Source organism: Ipomoea nil, unplaced genomic scaffold (genome assembly GCF_001879475.1).
Source record: "Ipomoea nil cultivar Tokyo-kokei standard unplaced genomic scaffold, Asagao_1.1 scaffold2537, whole genome shotgun sequence".
In the NCBI taxonomy this organism is placed as follows: Eukaryota; Viridiplantae; Streptophyta; class Magnoliopsida; order Solanales; family Convolvulaceae; genus Ipomoea; species Ipomoea nil.
Window position 1 is genome coordinate 1,967,829 of NW_017618965.1, and position 19,074 is coordinate 1,986,902.

A 19,074-nucleotide genomic window follows, 5' to 3' on the forward strand; every position below is an offset into this window, starting at 1 on the left:
TGGGTCCTTAATGACCCTTGAAGTCTTGGCGCGAATGTGTTCTTCACCCTTTTGCTTAGCACCATGGGCTACGTAGTTCTTGATTCCATACAACTTGTAAGGAGTCCTCTGATTTGCTCGAACGATGTCCATGGTTTGGAGGAGTCCCGGTCCCTCCTTAGCATTTTGACTTTTAAGGTTTTCGTGGGTTCTTAGTATGAGTTCCCAACTCGCCTCCTTGGTTTGCGCAATCCTTTACGCCAAACATCCCTAGTCGGTTGTATCGTAGGATCCGATTTCAATTACTCGTGCAATGTAATTGATTGTGATTTCCCGATGGTGTCTCGTGCGTCAAGGTCTTTTACGTAGGACACTATGTTTGGGTGGTCCATGGTTTCTTGCCCAAGACTCACATTCCTCAATCGAGGCACACAAGTGCGCCACAAATCAATAAAATGAGGGGTTAAGAAATCAGCACATTGTACCAGTGGGCGCGAGGTGGGTGGTCGTCCGCCTGCCAAGCTCCTGCCAAGGACCCGCCAAGGTCCCGTCAAGGACCCGTTGGGGACCCGCGGGAAAGTGACAAGGAATAGTCAATTCCTTCGGGAAAGACCCCAAAAATGCACATATTCATGTCCTGACAAGTCCCATGCCCTTGTGCACAATAAAAGGGACTTGGATACATAGGATGACCCATCGTACAATGTTCATTGATCCTTAAGCACGAGTTCTAGAGGTAGATATGCATACATATATATATATCTATGTTTTCTTGGTCTGGGTTTAAAGGGGTGTAAGAAGTGCAAGGGCTAGGTTTCAAAGTCGAGGGGCGGATAGGGTCGATGTCTCAAGGTCGTAATACAGGAAGGAAGGTTGCCACCTTGTACGGGTTTGTCTGTAATGAGGGATCAAGAGCGAGGTTTGGAGTGATAGGACGGATTCTTTAACGAAATGGTACTTGATTGGCAAGGGGAGGGAAAGGGGCTAAGGACTCTTGGCTTCGAGTGATTATGCCTGTTTGGGGCTTGGTTGTGGCGTGCAGTCGAACTGGTGATCCCTTTTCCTTGGCTTTGTTTGATTCTAAGATTTTCGTTTGATCTTCTCTTCCCGTGTCGAAGTCCCCTTCGTCTCTATGGCTTCCAGGGGAATTCTCGTGATGGTTTCCGTGCACGTTCCCCTCGGATGTCCAGAAGTCTGGACCCAGTCGGTTTAGTGGGTCAAACCCCTAGGTCTTGACTCCTAATCCTTGCCGAGGGTTCTTAAGGGTAAGGGGGGTTTCAGGTTAGTCTTTCTTGTTCTATTGGGTTTCATCCCTTCCTTGGTGGATGAAATTCTTAGCTAGGCTTAATGTCCTCCTTGAGGTTCGGCCTGTTGCACCTATTTGACGATGTTTTCTGTAGCGAGGGCCCCTGACACATTGAACGTATTTGTTTGCCCGCTCTTGTCAACGCATGGCGTTCTTCGGTGGCGTACGTACAGGCTATGGTTTCTCGTGAAGCCTTCACGGTTTTCGTGCAAGGGTGGGGTGATACGTATTCGTAATCTCCACCTACTTCGCCGATTCCTATCTAACAACTTATTTTAATATTGAATCAATGAATGTCGGTTCTTCACGCCCCTGGGCAGGGTAAGGGCCTTATGCTGCTCTACGGTTTTTAACAGGGTTTCCAAACGGAGTGGGGATATGAACTTAGAGTAAGGGCAATAACAATTTAGGGTTTCCGAGGGTTTGGGTTAAGCGCAACAAAGGGTGAGCAAGGTCATGACGGTTGCGAATTTGCTCTTAAGGTAATTAAGGATTCGGGGTGGGAGTTTTCAACAAATAGGGGTATCAAGATGCTGGGGTTTCAGGGCGGATGATATTTTAAATTGGGGTGGTGGGGTGGCAAGGTGTCACGATATACTTACCTTGCACCCAAGGATTCGACTAATGGTGTCGTTCCTTCGCTACTTTAATAGGTGTCCTAGTTCTCCTTCCTGTTTGTTGTAGCCGCAACCCGGGTTTGCCGAGATAAGGCAACTTGTCGGAAGGTGCATGTCATTTGTCTGACTCGAGGGTTATCGTGGTTACCCTGGGTTGGTGCATATTGCAGTCCATCCCTTTTAGCAGTCCTGACTGTAACGCCTCTTCTTAGTAGTCATCCAAATCTTCCTTTTCTTTGGTCAGGGTCCTTGTCAAGTCTTTTGACGGGAGTTAGGACGAGGCGATTTATCGGGTAAGTGTACGTTACCCAGTTGTGGAAGTAAACTTATCTATTCGCACCCTTACCTGGTGTGGTAAGCGTAGGGGGAGGTTCCTTTAAGTTAGAGAGGGATGAAGTGAGGGGAGGTTATGTGTAGGTTTCACAATCTCACTGCGCGTCCTAAGATTCCTGGATCCTATGTTCTTAAGTACCTAGAGTTCAAGCCTAGTGTCCTAAAGTCCGGTCTTAAGAGTCTTATCCTAGGGTCAAACTTAAGCTCTGATACAAACTGTAACACCCCAGATTTTCAAGACATTTTAAGCCTATATAATAAAGGTAATATCTCATTACATCCCAAAGTATATCATAAGTGTACGGGGTGCTATGCCACACCTGGGCTAGAGAACCCAGGTGCACAGGCTGTCTAACTAATATCCATTGAAACACAATGCATAATATGGCACGCAGGCCGAAAGGGAAACTACTCTACTTCTACGCTCCAGTTCTAGCGCGCTCCAGTGCTCTAGTCCTGTGTGCCTGAAAGCCAAATATATCTGTTCAGCGAGAGATGCTGGTAACCCACTCCAACGCGTTGAAATACAATACATATAGAGATATATATAGATATACGAAAACCATTTTGAGCATGAAGATATACCCTACGAACACTAGCTTTAAAACCGGGAATGACTCGACAGATAAGGCCAGACACAAGCACAGTTATAACGAGCATATGCAGTTCGCAACAGATAAGGCAGATAAGGCAAAGCATAAACAATGATCATAACCCAACATGAACAATCCCCAATATAAATCCCATAGTCACATCCCCCAAGACACTCGTAATCACAACTCGTCCATGTCACAACACATAACACACTTTGTTGGCGCCACAGGACCAATCGCATGCCCATACATGAGGGTCAGCGCATATAGCTCTGACACGGCCCTGCAGCACCCTGCCCCGTATCGCAACACGGAGGGGTCGATCGCAACCGACCGATGAACCGCAGCTCATCATAGTGTTTGATCGCAACCAAACAGTAGACCGCAGCCCAAGAGAATGTCATCTGACCGCAGCCAGGAAAAAGGACGAACCGCAGCTCGTATAGAAACGTTTGATCGCAACCAAACGGTGGACCGCAGCCCAAGAGTATCAATCTGACCGCAGCCAGCTTCTGAACCGCAGCTCAGGATAACCAATCTGATCGCAACCGAATTGGGGTAACACACACATAACACATAGCAAGCACATGCAACCCACATTACACATTAGGAAGGGGGAGAAAACGTATAACAAAACCTATGCGTGATCCATCACTTACTAAGAATAGTCCTAAGGGGTTCATACTTCTTCAACCTAGGTCAACGGGATACCAATTCAACTAGCATGCAATATAATAGACTCATAAACCTACGAACGGTACCTGAAACATCAAACTAGACATAGGCACGATAAACGGAGTCCGTTGGGACACCACGGGGAACGGGGAACATCAAACGGGGAAGCCGGGATCCCGGGTGGGATGAGTTTCCAGCGGGTAGCCGGTGGGTGGGGGCCACCCGTCGGAGAATACTGTTCCGGGCAGCGGGTCGCCGGCGGGCAGCTGCCCGCCCGCCGGCCACCCGCTGCCGGGCGGTGCTTCACGGCCGTGGGTAGGTGGCGGGTCCCCTACCCCCCACCTACCCCCCACTGACTCTTTTCACACACTTTACGCCCCGGGAACCGTTGTGGAACCCGAAACCATGCTTAGACACTTTACAACGCAATTAACGACAACACGTAGACAATTAACGAATCAAATACAAGAAACGAACGGCACATAACCTATCATGCTTTTCTAAATATAATCAACACCCAAACATGCGATTTCCCCACCCGATAATCCAAGAATAAGATCATACGATACAACCTAGGGTTCTAATCACTTTTATATCAACAAGAATACGGTTCGTCTTCTAATTGCAAGATTCGGTAAGAATAACACATAAACATCAAGAGCATCACACAATTATTAAGAACAACACATAATCATCAAGAACTCCATGTAATCATCAAGAATCTCCCAATATCAAGATTATCAAGATCCCTCATGGGATCATCACATTAAACATCAATAATAATCATCATATCTCGCCAATGCACAATAATAACGGGATTAATTAAATAATTATTATTAACGGGATTAATTAAATAATTAATCCGGGATTGAAGGCCGTAACACGGGGTGTTACAATTGTCCAGATTTCTGCATCTGAACGACAGGCAAAAATTGGTAAAGGAGAATGCTATACTTGTGACCAAAAATGGTCTAGATCTCACCGTTGCCCAAATCGATCATTGCTCTTAATGTGCTCTGAGGATGATAATTCAAGCGAGGATTTGCAACAACTGGACGTGGTTGATGAACATGTCCTCACAGGTGACTGCTCGAGCTTGAATTCAATGGCGGGGCCTGGCACACCACGTTCCCTTCGACTTACAGGTTTCATTCATAACGCAAGTCTGCAAGTGCTTATCGATGGTGGGAGCACACATAACTTTATCCAACCCCAAATCGCGGAACGCTTTAATATTCCAATCCAGGCCATTCCTCCGTTTCGGGTCTATATCGGCAATGGAGACTCACTTCAATGCTCACAATCATGCCCAAATGTCTCATTATCATTACAAGGACATGTGTTTTCCGTAACACTTTTCATACTACCGATTAAAGGACCAGATATAGTATTGGGGGTCCAGTGGTTACATGATAGGCATATTTTACACTCATATTTTAGGTACATTTTTATAATAATTTTGCATTAATTATTTACTATTATATAATAATTATTTCATTTTAGAGTTTAATAATTAATTAGTTAAATAAACATTTTCTAATAATATTTAGCTAATAATATGTTTAAGCTAAGCCTAATCCCTTAATTCCATTTATTTCCTACCCAACCGTCCCATTTCTTAGAAAAAAGACAAAACAAATCAACATTAATTATGTTCTTTCTTTCCTAGCAGAAATCGGCACTCAAGCAGTAAGAGAAGAGAGATTTTGTCAAAGTTCATTGTTCCACTCACCATGCAGCATCATCCACATACCACGTAGCAACGACCGCAAGACACGTTCTTCTCCTACACGCCGCATTAACCTCTCTATTCTGATTAGTATAAATAGCTTAATATGTTGCTTTGTAAGGACGGACTGATTTAGCATCAATTCATCTTCTCTTTGTCGTTTTCCTCACATATATATAGATATTCTTCTTGTATTAATGGCTCATTGTGGCTAATTTCGTTAGCTTGGTTTAGTAAATTGAAGCCCCGGATTCGTTACGCTGTAAGGTTATTTATTTATTTTTATTATATATATATTTTTATGCATTTGAGTATTAAATATTCTTCTAAGTTATTTGAATAATTGTGTCATTTAATTGCTAGGGAGGCCTACTAGTTATTTATTTGATATAATTATTTGCTATATTAGATAATGTTGTGCTACAAATTATTCTAATATTCAGTAGCAACTGAGGTTAGTTATTGACGGCTTAGTGATAATTAGTCTCGGGTAGAATATTTTCCTAAGTTAAATGCAACCGCTTGTGCTTGTGTTATTTAGTTTGTCGGTTTTCCTAGTTCCTATTGCTGCTATTAAATTAAATCTATAGCGCTTGTCTTAGGTTATTTAGTAGTTAGGGGTGATTAAACCGCGTGTGCTTTAGTTACCTACAACTAAGGGAAAACGGAAATGAAATAATTTCACGACAAATATTCAATTGCATATTAATTACTTTATTAATCAATGATCAGTGTTGAATTCCGGTGGTGGATCTTTACTAACCAAGGTTTCTTATTATAAGTGTTTTCGATATATTATTTTCATTGTTTTATTCGTTCAGTTAAATTACTTGTTTAGTTAAATTCTCTTTTAATTTATCTTTATTATCGATATATTCCAAACCCCCCTTCCTTTAATTTGAGCACATATTTTAAACTAGTTACTCCTCGTGGGATCGATCCTTACTCCCGCTACTATGTTTGTAAGGTTTTAATTTGGGAGCCTACGACAGCTCACCAAATTTTGGCGCCGTTGCCGGGGAGATTTTCTAGCTTATTTTGTGTTTGTTTATTTATTTATTTGTTTGTATGTTTGTTTTTCTCGTTAATTTGTCCCAAAAAAAATCATCAAAAATATAATTTTCCTTTCTTTCGTTACTTTTACATAATTGCTACACTATCTTTAACGGTTTATGCCTATAACTCGATCAGCTAACAAAGAAGTCTTGCCATACAATCCCGAAATTGAAAGAACTGTACGCAGGTGGAGGAAACAAGGTTTGAGGAAATTAGAGTTTAGTGATCTGGCTACTGATTCTGCCAACTCTAATTTAGAAGAGGAACCCATGGCTCAAAATCGGACCTTAAAAGAGCTTGGAGCTCCAAAGTTAGATCAACAACCATTATGCATCACTTTCCCTGCTCTGGATGCCATTGTGCAATTCGAACTAAAGTCTAGATTAATTCATCTTTTGCCTTCTTTTCATGGACTTGCAGGCGAAGATCCTCACAAACACTTAAAGGAACTCCATGTGGTGTGTTCAAGTATGAAACCCAATGGGGTTACTGAGGAACAAATTAAGTTGAGAGCCTTCCCCTTTTCGTTGAAAGATTCAGCGAAGGATTGGCTATATTATCTACCTTCTGGGAGCATCACCACATGGAATAACTTGAAAAAAATGTTCCTTGAAAAATATTTCCCAACTTCAAGGGCGGCCAACATTAGAAAGGAAATCTGTGGTATAAGGCAAAACAATGGAGAGTCATTGTATGAATATTGGGAGCGTTTCAAAAAGCTTTGTGCAAGCTGCCCACACCATCAAATCAGTGATCAATTACTCATTCAATACTTTTATGAAGGACTCTTTCCAATGGATAGAAGCATGATTGATGCCGCAAACGGTGGTGCTTTAGTTGACAAGACACCGGATGCTGCGAGAACTCTAATTGCAAACATGGCTGCAAATTCTCAACAGTTTGGCAATAAACTTGTCCAACCGTCTAAGCAAGTGAATGAGGTAAATATTTCTGCTCTTGAACAACAAATTACTGGTTTAACTACTCTTGTTCGTCAATTAGCTGTATGCAATATGCAAACTGTAAAAGCATGTGGAATTTGCTCGGTAGTTGGGCACCAAACTGATGCCTGCCCAACTCTTCAAGAAGAACCTATTGAACAAGTCAACGTGGCTGGAGGTTTTCCTGGACAACCTCAAGGTAAGTATGATCCGTTTTCCAATACATATAATCCTGGATGGAGGGATCACCCAAACCTTAGCTATGGGAACTCACAAGGGAACCAGTTTGTTCAGAATCGTTCCAATTTTCAGCAGTATAGACAACCATTTCCTGCAAGACAACAGCCGGTCCAAAGCTCTAGCTCAGGTATGAATCTAGAAGATATTGTTAAATCTCTTGCTACTAACACTTTGCAGTTTCAACAAGAAACACAACTATTCCAACAAGAGACAAGAGCTAGTATTCAAAACTTGGAAAGACAAATGGGCCAACTAGCAACTACGGTTAGTCGGTTGGAAGCACAGAGTTCTGGCAAACTACCCTCTCAAACGGTGGTTAATCCAAAAGAGAATGTAAGTGCAATTAGTGTTGAAAGTATGTCGCTGGAAAAGAATGTTGATTTAAACAAGGAAATAAGTGCAGGAATCATTGCCAACAATAAAGAGAAGTCCCAAGGTAAGCTTTCCTCTTTTTCTGATTATGAACCAGTACCCCCATTTCCTCAAGCTCTTTTAGAACCAATAAGAGGAAACTCAAATAATGATCTGTATGAGACCTTTCGTGAATGTGAGGTTAATAAACCATTTTTAGATTCTATAGAAAAAGTACCTCGCTATGCAAATTTTCTAAAAGAGGTACGCACTATGAAAAAGAAACGAAATAATGAAAGAATTGAGGAAGTGAAAGTGCAAGAGAATGTCTCTATGGCTAGTCAAAGCAATCTTCCTGAAAAGTGCAAAGACCCCGGTATGTTTACTATTCCATGCATGATAAGTGGGGTAAAATTTGAAAATGCTATGATAGATTTAGGAGCTTCTATTAATGTCATGCCATATTCTGTTTATGCTTCTTTAAATCTTGGACCCCTGAATAAATCTAGTATAATAATTCAATTGGCTGATGGATCTACTACATATCCTAGGGGTGTGATTGAGGATTTGATTGTTGAAGTTAATAACTTGGTTTTTCTTGCTGATTTTTATGTGCTTGATATGGAAAATAATAATCATATTTTGTTAGGAAGGCCATTCTTAAAAACTGCAAAAACAAAAATTGATATTCATAGTGGTATGCTTACTATGGAGTCTAATGGTAAACTTGTGACCTTTAATATTTATGATACCATGAAATCTCCTAGTGATGATAATTTTGCAATTTTTGTTGATTCTTTGATGTTTGCTAAATTTGATGAAATTGCTTATAATGAAAATAAAGAGGAAAAAAACAATAAATCATCTTTGAGTACTAGTCTGCATGACGGGACTATTTCTTTGAATACTCATAATCATCGAAGGTACTCAAAAAGACGATGGAAATTTAAAGAAATGTCATAAGTCGAGCCAACGCCGATAAACAAAGGCGCTGCTTGGGAGGCAACCTAAGGTGTGTTTGTTCCATTCTTTTTCTTTTATTCTCTATTCTCATTCAATAACCCTTTTTCTGTAATTTTTATTCAACATTGGGGACAATGTTGATAATAAGTGTGGGGGAGGGGATTTAGTCTTATTATTTGTTTGCTTATAACAAAATTTTCAAAAATTTTCACAAATATTTTACTAGTATTTTATGCAAAATAAGTATTATTTTGAAAAAAATTTTATATTTTCCTTTCCTGAAATTCATAATGTGGTTGAATAAATAGTTTGGCAAATTGTGATTAGTTTGTTATCATTTCTTGTTTGATATGTAGTGGCTATATTAAGTAAGCAATAAACATGTGAGTGTTTTGAGCTATTGACTGACACTTCGGTCTTATTTTCTTTCTATTGTGCGATTTCTTCCATAATTTTGTTTCTCTAGAACTTGCCTTGATTTTCTTTTAAAGCTAATTAGACCATGCATGATTCAAGTGTGATTAAGGCCATTATTTGATCTTGAGCCTCACTAGCCAAATAACCGGTTTGTCCTATGATTTATTTCCCCTTGTTAACCACTTTGAGCTTTATGGCCACTCTTTTCTTTATTTTGAACCACATTACAAGCCTTTTATATGTAAAAATAATGCCTTCACCCAGCTGAATAACTAGTGGAGCAAATTTTGAATTATTCTTGTAATCAGCGTGAGATTGTGAAGAATAAGTGTGGGGGAGATCACTTACTTTTTGAGAGTGAGGCGGGTGTTGCATCTTCGTTGTCAATTTGGTTTTGGCCTTTTATGGAAAAGAAAAAAATGAAGGCAATTCATCATAAAAAAAAGTATGGAAATTTGAAAGAATGAAATGGAAAAACATGGAGAATATATGTTTGAAAAAGAAAAATATTGCTGAAAATTTATGAGAAAATGAGAAAGAATCAGCAATTGATTTTGAGTTGAAGTTACTTCTAAATAAATGAAGTAAGGGGAAATTCTGGTAATACTGAGGAAGCATTCTATACGTGGTGTTGAGCAAGTATCCTGGATTATTTGTATTTATTTGCTCCTCTAGTTTGAAAGCTTTTGTTTAAGCTACTTTCCTAAATATTCCCTACCTTAACCCTAGCCCCATTACAACCTGTGGAAATTCCTTATGATTTGTGTCATGCATGACTCTTGTAGTGGTGATTGAGAAGATATGCAAGCCTATGGTAGAGCAATTTTATATGAATGAACTTGAGTGAAATTTATACCCATCAAACACTTGAGTGATGAGTGATATTCCTGTGAGGGCTTACTTATTTAGTTTTCTCAATTTTCAGACAGGGGTGTTATCTTATTAATTGCAGGGTGCTTCAGATTGTTGTTCATGATATGTTATGAGTTTTGGGAATTTTATTTATTTACTTCGCAAATAATATTTTTGCTTGGGGACAAGCAAATGTTTTAGTGTGGGGGAATTTGATAGGCATATTTTACACTCATATTTTAGGTACATTTTTATAATAATTTTGCATTAATTATTTACTATTATATAATAATTATTTCATTTTAGAGTTTAATAATTAATTAGTTAAATAAACATTTTCTAATAATATTTAGCTAATAATATGTTTAAGCTAAGCCTAATCCCTTAATTCCATTAATTTCCTACCCAACCGTCCCATTTCTTAGAAAAAAGACAAAACAAATCAACATTAATTATGTTCTTTCTTTCCTAGCAGAAATCGGCACTCAAGCAGTAAGAGAAAAGAGATTTTGTCAAAGTTCATTGTTCCACTCACCATGCAGCATCATCCACGTACCACGTAGCAACGGCCGCAAGACACGTTCTTCTCCTACACGCCGCATTAACCTCTCTATTCTGATTAGTATAAATAGCTTAATATGTTGCTTTGTAAGGACGGACTGATTTAGCATCAATTCATCTTCTCTTTGTCTTTTTCCTCACATATATATAGATATTCTTCTTGTATTAATGGCTCATTGTGGCTAATTTCGTTAGCTTGGTTTAGTAAATTGAAGCCCCGGATTCATTACGCTGTAAGGTTATTTATTTATTTTTATTATATATATATTTTTATGCATTTGAGTATTAAATATTCTTCTAAGTTATTTGAATAATTGTGTCATTTAATTGCTAGGGAGGCCTACTAGTTATTTATTTGATATAATTATTTGCTATATTAGATAATGTTGTGCTACAATTTATTCTAATATTCAGTAGCAACTGAGGTTAGTTATTGGCGGCTTAGTGATAATTAGTCTCGGGTAGAATATTTTCCTAAGTTAAATGCAACCGCTTGTGCTTGTGTTATTTAGTTTGTCGGTTTTCCTAGTTCCTATTGCTGCTATTAAATTAAATCTATAGCGCTTGTCTTAGGTTATTTAGTAGTTAGGGGTGATTAAACCGCGTGTGCTTTAGTTACCTACAACTAAGGGAAAACGGAAATGAAATAATTTCACGACAAATATTCAATTGCATATTAATTACTTTATTAATCAATGATATGATCAGTGTTGAATTCCGGTGGTGGATCTTTACTAACCAAGATTTCTTATTATAAGTGTTTTCGATATATTATTTTCATTGTTTTATTCGTTCACTTAAATTACTTGTTTATTTAAATTCTCTTTTAATTTATCTTTATTCTCGATATATTCCAAACCCCCCTTCCTTTAATTTGAGCACATATTTTAAACTAGTTACTCCTCGTGGGATCGATCCTTACTCCCGCTACTACGTTTGTAAGGTTTTAATTTGGGAGCCTACGACAGCTCACCATTACAGGATTTGGGCCGAGTCACTCACGACTATGCTGGAGTTTCAATGGAGTTCATGTGGCAAGGGGTTACTATCCAATTGCAGGGAGAACAATCACCACGCTTAACACAGGTTTCTTATTCACATCTTTTTGCTTTATTAGAATCAGATGATGTGCATAGCTGTTTTGAACTTTCATTAGTCCCACCTGAGGAGTCTACTGCCATGAGCTCAATCCAGTGGCCAGATGACATTCCCACAGAAATCCTGGCTATTTTACAACAACATTCTCTGGTTTTTGGGTTACCACGGGCTTTGCCCCCACATCGATTATTCGATCATCATATCCACCTAGTCCCAGGGTCAGCTCCGGTTAATGTGCGACCATATCGCTATCCCCACTTTCAAAAATCTGAGATTGAAAAGATGGTTAGAGATATGCTTGACACAGGAATTATCCGACCAAGTACGAGCCCGTTCTCTTCACCAGTCTTGCTTGTCAAAAAGAAGGATGGTAGCTTCCGGTTTTGCGTGGACTATAGGGCTTTGAATAAGATAACAATTTGAGACCATTTTCCAATTCCCACAGTGGATGAGTTATTTGATGAACTGGGTTTAGCACGGGTTTTCACCAAACTGGATTTACTTTCTGGTTACCACCAACTTCGAATGGCAGATAATGACATCTTTAAAACAACGTTTCGTACTCATGAAGGACATTATGAGTTTCTGGTCATGCCATTTGGATTGTCGAACGCCCCTTCTACTTTTCAAGCAACGATGAATAACTTGTTCCGCCCGTATTTATGCAAGTTCGTTGTCATTTTTTTTTTATGACATCTTGGATTACAGCCCAACCATGGACCTACATGTTCAACACTTGGAGATTGTTTTGACAGCATTAGAGAGCCAAAATTTCTTTGTCAAGATTACCAAATGCTTGTTTTGCAAGATTACAGTTGATTACCTGGGCCATATTATTACCAATGGCACAGTGAATCCTGATCCTGAGAAAATTGAAGCGATGGTTAATTGGCCACAACCAGTCTCGATTAAGCAACTGCGTGGATTTTTGGGATTGACAGGCTACTATCGGCGTTTCATTCGCCATTACGCCTCAACAGCAGCTCCCCTCACAGATTTGTTAAAAAGGGATTCATTTGTATGGAGTGATGAGGCCATGCAAGCTTTTAACACGTTAAAGACAGTGATGGTTAATGCCCCTGTTCTTTGTTTACCTAACTTTGGTTTGCAGTTTGTTCTTGAGACAGATGCCTCTGCAGTTGGTATAGGAGCAGTATTGATGCAAGAAGGTCATCCCATCGCCTTTTTCAGCAAAAAATTGGGTCCAAAGTTGCTAGCAGCATCCGCCTACGTTCGAGAGTTATATGCAATTGTAGAGGCTGTTGCAAAGTGGCGACAATACCTTCTGGGTTCCATATTTGTTATTCGAACAGACCACCGAAGCTTGAAAGAGTTGCTGCAACAGGTTATTCAAACCCCTGATCAACAGCAGTGTATTCGAAAATTGATGGGCTACCATTTTGTCATTGAATATAAGTCAGGGGCTACCAACGTTGTCGCAGATGCTTTATCTAGACAGAATGAGGAAACTGATGTCTCATTGGCAGCAACCTCCTTATTCTTCGCACTAACGCAACCTGTCCCCTCACTACTAGCAGATATTCGTAATGACAACCGTACCCAACCTGATTTACTGAAAATTCATGCACAGCTGACAACAGGAAATGTTCTTCCTCACATTCACAGTAGAGATGGAATTTTATTCTTTAAGCAACGTTATTATATTAGCTCTTCGTCCTCTTTAAAGCAGGTTCTGTTGCATGAATATCACTCCACCCTTATGGCAGGTCGTTGCGGGGTAAAACGAACTTTATTTCAGTTATGCGCAGTGTTTTACTGGGAGAAAATGCGTGGGGATGTGTAAGAGTTTGTTGCCGCGTGCATGGTTTGCCAAACCACAAAGTATTCAACTCAACCCCCGGCTGGGCCATTACAACCACTTCCAATCCCATCTCAAGTCTGGGAACACATTACTATGGATTTTATTACAGGATTACCACTCTCACAAGGCTGCATAGTGATCATGGTTGTGGTTGATCGACTCACGAAATACACTCACCTGGGCTGTCTACCACCTACATTTGATGCTCATAAGGCTGCTGTCGTGTTTATTGAAATTGTGGTGAAATTACATGGTTTTCCCTGCTCTATTGTTTCAGATCGGGACCGGATTTTCCTCTCTCACTTTTGGAAGGAACTATTCAGATTAAGTGGTACTTCTCTCCGCCACAGTACCGCTTACCATTCTCAAACTGATGGCTAATCAGAAGTCACCAATAGGGGTGTTGAACAATATTTGCGAGCCTTTACTCACGCCAAACCAGCCAAGTGGAAGTCATTTCTATGTTGGGCAGAATTTTGTCTTAACACATCTTATCATGAGCATCTCAAGACATCCCCGTTTCGTGCTTTATATGGTCGTGAACCTCCAAATATTCCGTCGTATATTCAGAACAGCACCAGCGTACCTGCTGTTGAATGCTTGGTCCAAGAACGCCATCAGCTACGTCGTTCTCTCGTGAGAATTTGCGTCAAGCTCAGCACCGAATGACCTAGTGGGCTAACAAAAACAGGCGTGAACTCATCTTCGAAGTAGGCGATTTGGTCCTACTGAAATTGCAACCATATCGCCAGCACTCCCTTGCCCGACGTTTTAATCAAAAACTTGCATGTCGTTACTATGGCCCATTCCCTGTTCTTGAACGGATCGGTGCCGTGGCTTATCATCTCCAGTTGCCTGATCACGTGCAGATACACCCAGTCTTTCCTGTGTCTTTGCTACGTCCATTTCGAGGGCCTGGTTCCACACTCACCACGCCACTGCCTGCTACCTTAGATGAAGGTCGGCCGGTGTCCGTTCCGGTGGCTATTCGTGAACATCGGCAGGTCTTACGCAATGGAGTTCTAGAAGAGCAAGTGCTAGTGCAATGGAGTGATGGAGGCCCATCTGATTCTACATGGGAGCCTGCAACGGTATTTCTAGCCAAGTATCCAAACTTACACCTCGAGGTCGAGGTGGCTTCTCCAGGCGGGGGTGATGATACGGAGTCTGCAACACACACGGCGAGTATTAACTTACCACCTCGCCGGTCAAACCGTAATCGCAAGAACAAACAGGATGACTCATTTATTTATGGGTAAATGAATGGTTTGGCAGATCTCTAGAGCAAACAATGACAGCTATGCATGCATGGAAGATATAAATGGTCCTTAACAAATTCCCTTGAGCAAGCCAATCGTCTCTCTGATGTTATTTCCTCTAGTTATTTACTTTAAATTATGTTATTTAATTTTTGTTCTTTTCCCGTAGCAACATGCACCTTTAAATACAGTGTACAAGGCAAAAGAATGGAAGAGAATTATCACTGGTTTCTTTCTTTCATTATCTTTGGTTTAATCTTGGAGTTGCGTACACTCGAAGTACGAATTGAAGTGGAGTTTGTTCTTGCTCAAAAGAATATTTGGATACCCAGGCGTATCAAAAGGCCCAGTAGAACCAACTGGATTCTCCATCATTTTTTCAATATCACAACGGAGCCAGCGGTGATGGCTTCTGGAGACTCCATTGTGTCGTACTGCGTCGTATAAAAGCCATCCAGGCCACCATGGACTACGCGAAGAATATCAAGGGAGAGAGCAGCGTCGAGACCCCGTCAGCGAAGAGGTTTTCGCCGGAAACCAGGAAATCGATTGTCCATTACCTGTTGAAGACTTGAAAGTGTTGTGGCGGCGGCGGGGCATGGAGTGGACACAACACCATTGCTTAAGGACAAGATATTCTGTAGCCGGCGATTCATTCATGCAATCATGCGTTCTTCTCCGAGCCTACGAATGACAACTCGGTTCCTGCGGCAAGCCAAAACTCGGAGGATGATGCGAGAGCCATCGAAGTTGTTCTGCGAGGCAACGGAAGAGCAGATCTAGGAGAGGAAGAGCGATTGGGCCTACTCCAAACCTACCGTCAACCTAGATCTCATATGGAACTTAGCTTTCATCGTAGTCTTGATCTCTGCATGCTGAAAAAATCCAACAACTCGTAGCTGGTGGTGGAAAAGGGCCATGCAAACTTAGACGATGTGGAAGAATATAGGCTGTGGATAGTGCGGATTATGCTGGAGTATGAGAAACGAATGGACAAATGGACAATGACAAGGCAAGTTCTTGAACAGGGTGATTTGGTCTATGTTTTGTAATTGGAAGAAGATCATAAAAACTACATGATAGTTGATTGTAGTAGTCATGTCAGACCAAAATAGAGAGCATGCTCGAGCTTGTACATCAGCTCTCAACAAGAGCACCAATGATGGATTTAATTAATCCGGATAGCCTGAATTAATAAACCCGATAAAAAACGGATAATGTAAAAGGATAGTAAATAGGAAAAACGATATTGTAAGGTTGCGGAGACCGTATATCGTATTAGATAATGAGTAGCAAGCTATTACACAAATAGGATAATGCTATTATAATTGGTAGTTTAGGACCAAAGGAAGAACATGATCTTAACAAGACAATTACAAGGCTATTTATGCAAAGGAAATCCCCACCAATTAGTGCTAAATTAGTGGCGGGCCACGGGACTAAGTCCAAGCCCATGTGGTGAGCCGTGAGACTAAGTCAAGGCCCATCATTCTGGGCCAGGAGGTAGGCTCCGGGCTTGAGATTCTTCTTGTCCTGGGCTGCTCGGGTTATACATTCCCGAACCCCGGGTCTCTATTGTTATTGGGCCATTTCCAATATATCCATCAGATATGAATGGAGAGAGTTTTCAAGCTGTGCTTGGTTTTAATTTGCTGGTCTTTGCGGTGGTTTCCATAGCGGCGCATAGCGATTCTCCAACGAAAGGGCTACCTACCAATTTACCATAAAGATTGATTTAGTGGTAACATGTATGTGTGAGGAGTATTTTCATACTGGATATCGATAGATCTTTTGCAACAAGTGGACCGAAGTAGTTTCTTTCAGAGAATTAATGGAGCAATCAATGCAAGTAACAAACAATTCAGAACAATCAATGCAAGCGAAAGTAATTGAATTAATTAACAAACAATTGTAAAGATGGGGGACATGGGCTCAACAATGCTTCTTGCATCATTGCTAGAGGAAATCTACGTACTAGATTAACAAGGTTGAAGGGAAATCTAATCTCTAACTAAGTCTCATTCTCATTTGTCTCCTCATAATCACACTAAATCTAACAAGATAAGCTGATAGTTGTGGTTGTGGTTGTGGTAGTGGTTGTGTAGTGGTGGTGGTTGTGATTGTGGTTATGTGGTGTTGGTGTTGGTGGTGGTTTAGAGGTGGTGTTGGTGGTGTGGTGATGGTGGTGGTAATAATATTTACTACTCCAAAATTAGTTTGAAAAGGGAGGGGAGAGAAGATAAATACCGAAAAATAAAGAATTAAGAAAATGACTTTTCACTAAATTATCCTCTATAAAAAATGGCTTCCGAAAGTCATTTTACGAGTTTTTTTCAAACGAACCATTATTTCCATCACAATGGTACTTTTTGCCTCGTCACCTATTCTTTTTAACTTGTCATTACTGCATTATACAACTTTATTATGCCATTATTATCGTATCATTATATTTCCCAACAATATTATCACCTAACCTACCACATTAAGTTTGTCATATAGTTGGCTTGATAATAACAAGATTTCAAATTCAATTTCCTGTGAGAATTGTTTATTGACATTCTTAGTTTGACTCTGTTAATTATGTGCAACCAAAACTGATTTATTCAAAATATTAATGACACATGCATCTTTACAAAAATACGATGATTACTATTATGACACGTTTGGTTCGCGGAATAGGTATGAAATGGAATAGCGTTCCCAGTAATAGGCATATTCCTTTGTTTGGAAAGAACTTCTATTCCCAGGAACAATGTTCCTAGGAATGACCTATTCCCCTTGTAGGGGGAATAGCTATTACGGGTTCCCCCTGGTATTAAGCTATTCCTGAGTTCTCAGGAATAGCTTTTATATTTTATTTCCCATTTTATCATTGTTTAATCTAAAAACTTGTATGCTATCTTTCTCTTTGTCTTCTTCGTCATTTGCATCAGATTGAAATTCTTCTTCGAGCATCAAACAAAAGACATTCTTCTGAACTTTATTTTCTAGAAATTATATATATATATATATATATATATATATATATATATATTAATCTCAAGTTGAATCTCATTAAAACAAATGCAAGGATGCAGATCAAATGTAGCATGATGCTGTCCTAAATTGCAACAGAATGCCATCAGCACCACTGATCAAACAATCCACCTCCTTTACAACAATTACAGACTCAACACATCAACTAAAACTGGTGAAATTCCCTGCAACATCTGCATATTACAATAATAGATCAGACTGCCAGCAACCTACAGCTTATTTCATCCTCATTACCTGCATTTACAACAGCAGCAGAGCATACTGCCCAAGCCACTGCAGGATAGACCTACTCATCTCTGTCATTATATGAACAATTACCAAACAATTTACATCATGAAATTCACTACTCAACTATGCAAAATGAAATTGCACCGTGTTACTTGAAAAAATAAAAGCTATGTGTTTTTACTGGTTAATTAAGTTATGCACCAGTTTCGTTAATTAATTAAACTCTTTTAAGCAAGTGTAAATAATAAATGCAGAAAGCATAAAGTAAATTAAAAACACAAGGAAATTGTTACGCAGTTCGGAGCTCCTTCTCCTACGTCTGCGGGGCAACCCACGTCTGCCCAATCCACTATAGATGTTCACCAAAAGCAGTATTACAAGAGGTAAATGAAGATGGCCTCCAGCCTTTACCACTACCACTCTTTCTAACACCTATCCAGGACTGACACACGAATACCCGAACAATCTTCACAAGATACTTCAGCAATACCACGTACTGATCATGTAGTACAGATTAAATATTCTTAAGAATTAAATAATAAACCACATTAAAATGAATAGCTTTGTAAATCAGAATATCTCTCGTAGATTATAATATCAAGATTGGCAGTGTCTTCATTCGAGCAACACTCTTTTATAGCACTTCATGAGCTCCCTTTGAGATCCCCAAATGTAGCCATTTTTTCTAGCTCTTCCTTGTTCGAATTAGCCACAGCCACACATTTTATTTCTTTGAAATCTTCACCCGTAGACTTTATTCACCAAGGGACACCATCCACTTATTTTGTAATCACATGGTCCAAAAGTGAAATAATTCTAACAACAATAATTTAATTAAAACTAATAAGACTAAAAATAAAATAGCCAATATTGTGTAAAAATATTTTACACTTACAATCTCCCCCTTTGGCATTTTATTTTTGGAAAACTTGAGTATCAAATACTTTGGGCAAGAATCAATTTAATTTTATTTATAGCCCTTAAGTATAGGTACTTAACAAGGCACAAAGATATAAAT